The 6,709-nt window shown below is 35.0% G+C and overlaps 2 non-coding genes across 2 annotated transcripts; both read left to right on the top strand.

The window, feature by feature from the left end:
* The first annotated feature begins 2,422 nt into the window (after positions 1–2,422).
* On the top strand, positions 2,423–2,495 carry Trnar-ccg (transfer RNA arginine (anticodon CCG)). Its single transcript has one exon. It is a non-coding gene; the product is annotated as a tRNA-Arg (tRNA).
* Positions 2,496–2,827: 332 nt separating this feature from the next.
* On the top strand, positions 2,828–2,900 carry Trnar-ccg (transfer RNA arginine (anticodon CCG)). Its single transcript has one exon. It is a non-coding gene; the product is annotated as a tRNA-Arg (tRNA).
* The last annotated feature ends 3,809 nt before the right edge of the window (positions 2,901–6,709 follow it).

Here is a 6,709-nt window from a genome sequence, read left to right as displayed (position 1 = left end):
TACAAAAACGAAGAGAACTAAATAGATGAAATTCGGTGCACAGATTTAACATCTATAGTCTAAATACTGTCAAATTTTGAGTCATATCCAACTACTATCCAACTAGTTGACCGTCTGTCGATCTGTATGTATAAATAAGTAAACATAATAATTTAAAAACTAATGACTTAAGTATAGCAAATTTGGCATGAGAATTTGTTACTACAAGTGCAATGTTGTGTCAAATTTTTGTTTTAATCGGTTGAGAAAAACTCGTCTAAAATAAAAACTCGATATTTGGATATTATTAACCGTATGTCAGGGATTAATCGCCAAATAATACGCAAAAGATGACACGAAAGATTCAGTAGAAATGCCAAATCACGCCAAAAGTCAGTATTTTGCAACTGTTGTACGCCAGTGCCATGTAAGCATGACATTTCTCTGGCATGACAAGTTTATCAAAAGGTATGCGAGGAAGTTTTAAGGACGCCACTCTCATTGGTGTTTTAGAATTTTAGCGTGGTGTGAAAGTTGTACACTTTCCATATAATCAGAAGTTTTTTTGCAAAACGTTGTGGTGAAGGCTTATACGCCAGTTAACAGCTACGCTGCACGAGCGATTGCTTTTGTATTGTGGTCGTGTTACTCGGCTGCGAACCACAAGGTCCCAGGTTCTATCCTCGCTCATCGCAATCGCAGTAAAATACGTTCAGAGGAAGTCTGTGAGTCCGGCTGTTCGAATATAAGTTAACACGATAACTACGATATTGGAGAGAGTTGGATGGATAAGATTTGGTACACTTATTAAATATCTATTGTGTAGAAACCTATCGAATTTTGAGCCAAATCCAAAAATGGAATGATTGTCTGTCGGTCTATACTTACAGAAATGTGATAATTTAACTGTAATAAGCATATCAGATTTGGTATGGGATCTTGTGAGTGACTACAATTATAGTTTTGTGTTAGTCGCTTGGGAAAAAAGCATCTAAATCACAAATTCCATTTTCGGATGTTATTAATCATATACTAGAATTAATCGCCAAAATTGATACGATAGATTCAATTACAATGCCAAATTCGCGCCAAAGATTAATATTTCTTAATTATCATACGCCATTGCTTTGTAAGGCGTCCTCTGCTATAACACCTTTATTAGGGAGTATACAAGAAAGCTTTAGGCAGAGCACTCTCACCACCTGGAGGAAGAAATCGAAAGACCACAATTTTTATTTAATAAAGGGAACAAAATATGAATTTTTATGAATTTCTAACTTGGATGCGCTTTTCTTATTCTGCTATTCTAATGCAAATTTCCAAAATACAATTATTTAAAATCTTTATCAGGATTTTTTTATGGTAAGGGGAAAAAGTGTTTGACGGAGATTGCATCAAGTTGCTTCTAGAACTAGATTATAAATGCAAATGTTTCTTGCAATAAAAGAGATAAACAAACTATTTTCACATTTAAAGCAAAGTTTGACAGTTTTCAAGTAATCTGAATGTGGAACAATTAAAGTTCGCGAAATAAACATCCGGCATTTTGCATAAAATTTACTCCTGTCGTCTAAATTTTCAAATACTCAATTTTTTATATTGCTTATCTAGGGAAATTTTCTTTTCAATGTTATTCATCTTTTAAATTTTTATTTCCTTATAATATTATTTACAACGTCTTACACTTTTGCTATTTGGTTTGGGTCTCCGTACTTTTAACTCCCCCTCTAAAAAAATGGAAATTTACTTTTCTATATATTAATAAAAGTTTTTTTCTGAATTTTTAGTTTTAGTTTTACTAACTTTTTATTTTATTATTTTTTTATTTTACAAGTTCTTAATTATCATTATGGAATTCTAGCTCCGGAATTTGCTCTTTGAAATGAAGATTTGATATTTTCTCTTGCAATGACAAAAAAAAAAAAAAAAAAAAAAAAAAAAAAAAAAGTTGCTCTCATGTGCTTGTGGCTTAACCACAATTGGTTACTGCTCCCCTCCCCCCGCTTCGAAGGCTGTCAGCAAAATACTGAATAACCAGAATATCGCTACAGCATTGGTGGGAGCTACAGTTGAGTTTTAAGGTAAATCACCGGCCACGGTAAAATTTACTTTCCTATCTATAAGCTCCCGTTATCGGTGTGTGTGTGTGAGGGGAGTATTCCTACATCTGTTCTACACAAACCAGTTCAGCGAGAACCAACCACCTTGTCAAAAATTTCTAATTCCCATTTTTGAAGGGTAATTAATACAAGTGTAATCTGTATCCGGAACCGATGATTGAAGGTTCGAGTTCTACCATGTACGTATAGTTGCTTTTGCATTTTTTTGCAGATTTTCTTGAATTTGGAGTGACTGTGAATTCTCAATCGGCGTTGTGTAATTTTGGAGCAGGAATCGCTTTTAAAAATAAAGATCTTCTTTCTTGTAAATTGAGAGGCTGTCGGCTCCTGTGGCCTAATGGATAAGGCGTCGGTCTCCGGAACCGAAGATTGTGGGTTCGAGTCCCACCAGGGGCGTCAATTTCTTTCGTATTTCTTTGCAGGTTTTATATAATTTGGAGAACTTTTGGGGATTTTCAATCCGTGTTATGAAATTCTATTACGCGTATTGAACGGTAAAATAAAGCTTCGACTTTTCTTTCTGTAATTGCAAATATGTGAGGTTGTTGCCTCTGGTGGCCTAATGGATAAGGCGTCGGACGACGGGCTTGCAGTTGCTTTCGTAGATATTTACCTAAAGAGACCGTGGACTGGTAATCGGTGTTGTGAAATTCTGGCAATTAATGTGGGTTTTTAAAAATAAAGATTTGACTTTTATATATGTAATTGCAGAAAGGAGAACTCTTTGTGCTCCTGTGGCCTAATGGATAAGGCGTCGGTCTCCGGAGCCGAAGATTGTGGGTTCGAGTCCCACCAGGGGCGCACAGCTTCTTCAGATTTCATGTAGTTTTGAGAGACTGTGGACTTTTTAAAAATAAAAATTCAATATATCTCCTTGTAATCATAAAATTGACAGGTTTATTTCTCCAGTGGTCTAACGAATAGGGCTTCGATCTCAGAAACAGAAGATTGCGTTTCAAATCCTACTAGAAGCACGCAATGTCTTTCATACCTTTTGAGGGATTTGGAGAGACCGTTGTATCGGCGGTATCAACGTTTAACGTATTTCTATTACCTTAAACATTCTTTAAAATAAAGATTCGACATTTTTTCTTGTAATCGTAAGAGAAGTTATAGAGTATTTCTGTGTCCTATTGAATGATACTCCGATTTTTAGAGCTGGAGAAATTGTAGATTTCCAATCGGTATTGTGAAATTCTGGCGCATAAATAATAAATAAAATTAAATCTTTATAATAAAGAGGCGTCATTTCTTTATGTTTCTCTAAAAAATCTAAGGTTACTCGTGCCAGTGAGAAAAAAAAATACGTTCTTCTGAATTCAATATCGCCAGATCGTGCATTTGCTTTCATTTTTTTAAATTTTTTTTTTTTCAGATTTTATACGATTTGAAGAGATTGTGTATTTTTACTGGACGTCGTGGAATTCTGGAGCAGGAATAGCTCTTTAAAACAGAAGTCGATATTTCCTCAAGTATTTGTGTGAAATGCTTTCCTTATGTGAGAGGGATTGCCTTATATGGAATCTATATGTCTCTACATAATAGAGTTATTTTAATACTGTGGTTCTCCATCTCTTCTGATCCCTCCTGTAAAAAGAAGGCATAGGTCTTCGGAACTGAGAATTAGGATTCATTTGCGTTCAGTACTGAATAAGGGAACATGCAAACTTGTTTATCTGTAAACTTTCTCAGCACAAGAAATATATTGAATATATTCAATCGGATAGAGCCAAATATGAGTGAGAGTTTTAAAATTAAAAGTAAGTAATTAAGTTATTCTTAACATTTTGTAATTAAGTGAGTTATTGAATGTATAACTATTCTTAGAGTTCATAGATTCATTTTATTTTTTTGAGAAATAAAGAAATATAGCTATACAGGATGCAATGACATCATTAAGTAATTTTAAGTACATATTTATTCTCTGTAAAATTCTAGTATTAATTACTAGACTTAATTACTAGTAATTAAGTATTAAATATTTATTCACTTCGTTATACATTGAGGGTATGGTATTTCGGAATTTGAAGGCCTTTGTAATTTTTTTTATCGATAACGAAGATGTTAAACCTCTGTACCAAATCTTTTCCATATAGATATTTGAGTTGTGTAGATATAATGCTTATTTGTTTTTGAACAACTGGAAAGATATACTATTTTCTAAATGTGCTTCATTCGACATTTGAAAAAAAATTTACAAATATAGTAATTAGGGCCGGGATAGCCTGGTTAGTAGGGTGTTGGATTCGCGTCCCTTGGGTTGCGAGTTCGAACCTCGTAGGCAGAAGACTTCTCGTGTGTGTAATGGCTGGCGCACGTATAAGTCTGTCGTGGTCACAGTGTCCTCTATGTCGAGAGTGATACGACTGGGGGTAATGGATCAGGGGTGATCATTCTCTGATTCAGGTCTAAATTACGATCTGTTGATGAGTGAATGAAATGCATGAATGAAGTCCGCCCAGTAAAAAGGGTTGTGATGTTTGTGTAGCTAAGTCGTACTCTTGATCCTAGATTACGTTATTGAAAAACAAGAGGCATTCCCTTGCTTAAAATCACTGACTTCTAAAGTCAGTGGGCTTGTCTATGACAAGTGACATTAGAAACAACAACAAATATGGTGAAGAGGCCACATATAGAATTTCATCTTGCTAGCATAGAGTGTTTTTGAATTATCGTGTTCCCAGGCAGACATAAATCGAACTAGCAGGAGTGTCTCCTCAAACTTTTTTCGTATATTCATTAATGAAGGTGTTTTCTCCCGCGGAAGTTGTAGATGCCACGAATGATCAGATTTCTTTTTTCGGAGTAATGCATATGAGTTGCGTGCTTCGCAAAGAAAACTGGTGCTTGTGTATTAATGGAAGAGCATTGGCGAACTCTAAAATGAGTGTCTTTGGCGTAAATCTGGCGTGCGATCTTTTGCTATTATTTTGTTGATTTATCAGTGGGATACGACTCATTTACAAGTAGCAGAAAAACGAATGCATATTTTGGGCGTTTTTTTTTCCTTCTTTTTTTTTTTTTTTTCTTTTGGCAGATTGAAATTAAAATCTGACGCAGAACTTCAATTGTAGTCACAAGATGAAATAACAGGTTTCATTTATCTTTTGTTACATTTTAAGAGTTAGTCGCATTTAATGCATGGAAAGTACCGACAGAAGGTCAATCATTTGACAGATTTGATTCAAAATTTGATAAAAATTTGTATTTTAGCCGTTAAAACTGTGAACAGTTTTTATTTATCTAAATTATTATGTTTTTGATTTATCGCGTTTACATGCATGCAACTATACAGATCGACAGATTGCCAATCTTTCGTTGGACTTGATTTCAAATAGAGATTTGCAGTTTAGATGCTAAACCTGTTTACCAAATTTTATCTATCTAGCTGCCGGCGTCCAGGCATAGAGGTAGTGCATCTTCCCGGTGATCTGGGCGTCCCGGGGTTGAATCCCGGTTCGGGCATGATTGTTCTTCATCTGTGTTATATCTGTGAGGTGTGTGAATGCCCCCCCCCCCACCCTGTAAAAAGGGATGCGCAAGCTAATGTGCGAGTTTCATCTTCATACGAGTTAGAAGTTAGACTTCTGCCCTCGGGTGCTCAGGGGTCTTTACCCGCAGAAGCTAATGAACCCCCTTTCCGTAGTAACGCGGACACGACATCATCATCTATCTAGTTTTTTCAGTTTTGTTATTATTCGTGTTCTTTTGAATTCAGACAGCCATGCAAATAGAATTCTTTTGAATTGAAGTTGTTAAAATTAGAAATCTAGAAATATAGTGTTAAGTCCATGTATTAAATTTCATCCGTTTAATTGGAAGCCGTTTTAAGCTATTGGTTTCACAGTCAGACATAAGTTCCAAACATGTATCTTTAGGATTTAGGGAAATCTGAAATGTGGAGATTCATCGAAATCTCGAGTTCTAATATTTTGAAGAATACATTTTTCGAATACATTCACGAATAATATTTGTCTGTTTGTATATTTTTATTCTCTTTGTACAGTTCGTATACGAGAAAAAAAATTGCTTAAAACAAGAGAAATGATGGAGATCGTTTTGATCATGATGGAAGGTAGATACCTCCCGCGAAAAAGACAAAATTTGGTAAATATTATATCCTTTTCAGAAGAATAAAAAAGTTGCAGCGTAAGATGGATGGCGGGAGAACAAAAGAGAGGATTCAGCTATCAGTATAATCAGGATCCAGCAAAAGGAAGCTCTCAGACGCTTGAAATGAGTCAGCTGTTTCGGAGATTTTCCTGATTCATGGAGCAGTCATTCGGCGGATGTTACTTAAGTCGGCCCTCTTAGATGAATAAGTCGCTGTGATTAAATCTTACTTTTCTTTGGTAAGCTCTTTTCTGTGTGGAAAGCTGTTTTGCTGGTTTGGCCACACAAAAAAACAGGAGATAAATGAATCTGATTCGTTCTCGTCTGTGTTGCAAATGTTTCATATATTTAAAATTTGGATAGGTGTTTTGATAAGAAAGGTTGTTCCTACTTTTTTTTTTCGTAAGGAAGAAAGAAAGGATCTTTCGCTTATGATTGTGTATCCATATTTATACACATTCATTATATAATTTTCTATTAATTGTTATGTTGTTTAT

The sequence above is a fragment of the Argiope bruennichi genome, chromosome 6 (genome assembly GCF_947563725.1).
Source record: "Argiope bruennichi chromosome 6, qqArgBrue1.1, whole genome shotgun sequence".
NCBI classification, from domain to species: domain Eukaryota; kingdom Metazoa; phylum Arthropoda; class Arachnida; order Araneae; family Araneidae; genus Argiope; species Argiope bruennichi.
Note: the sequence above shows the minus strand (reverse complement) of the source record. Positions and strands in the feature narration are given on the sequence as shown.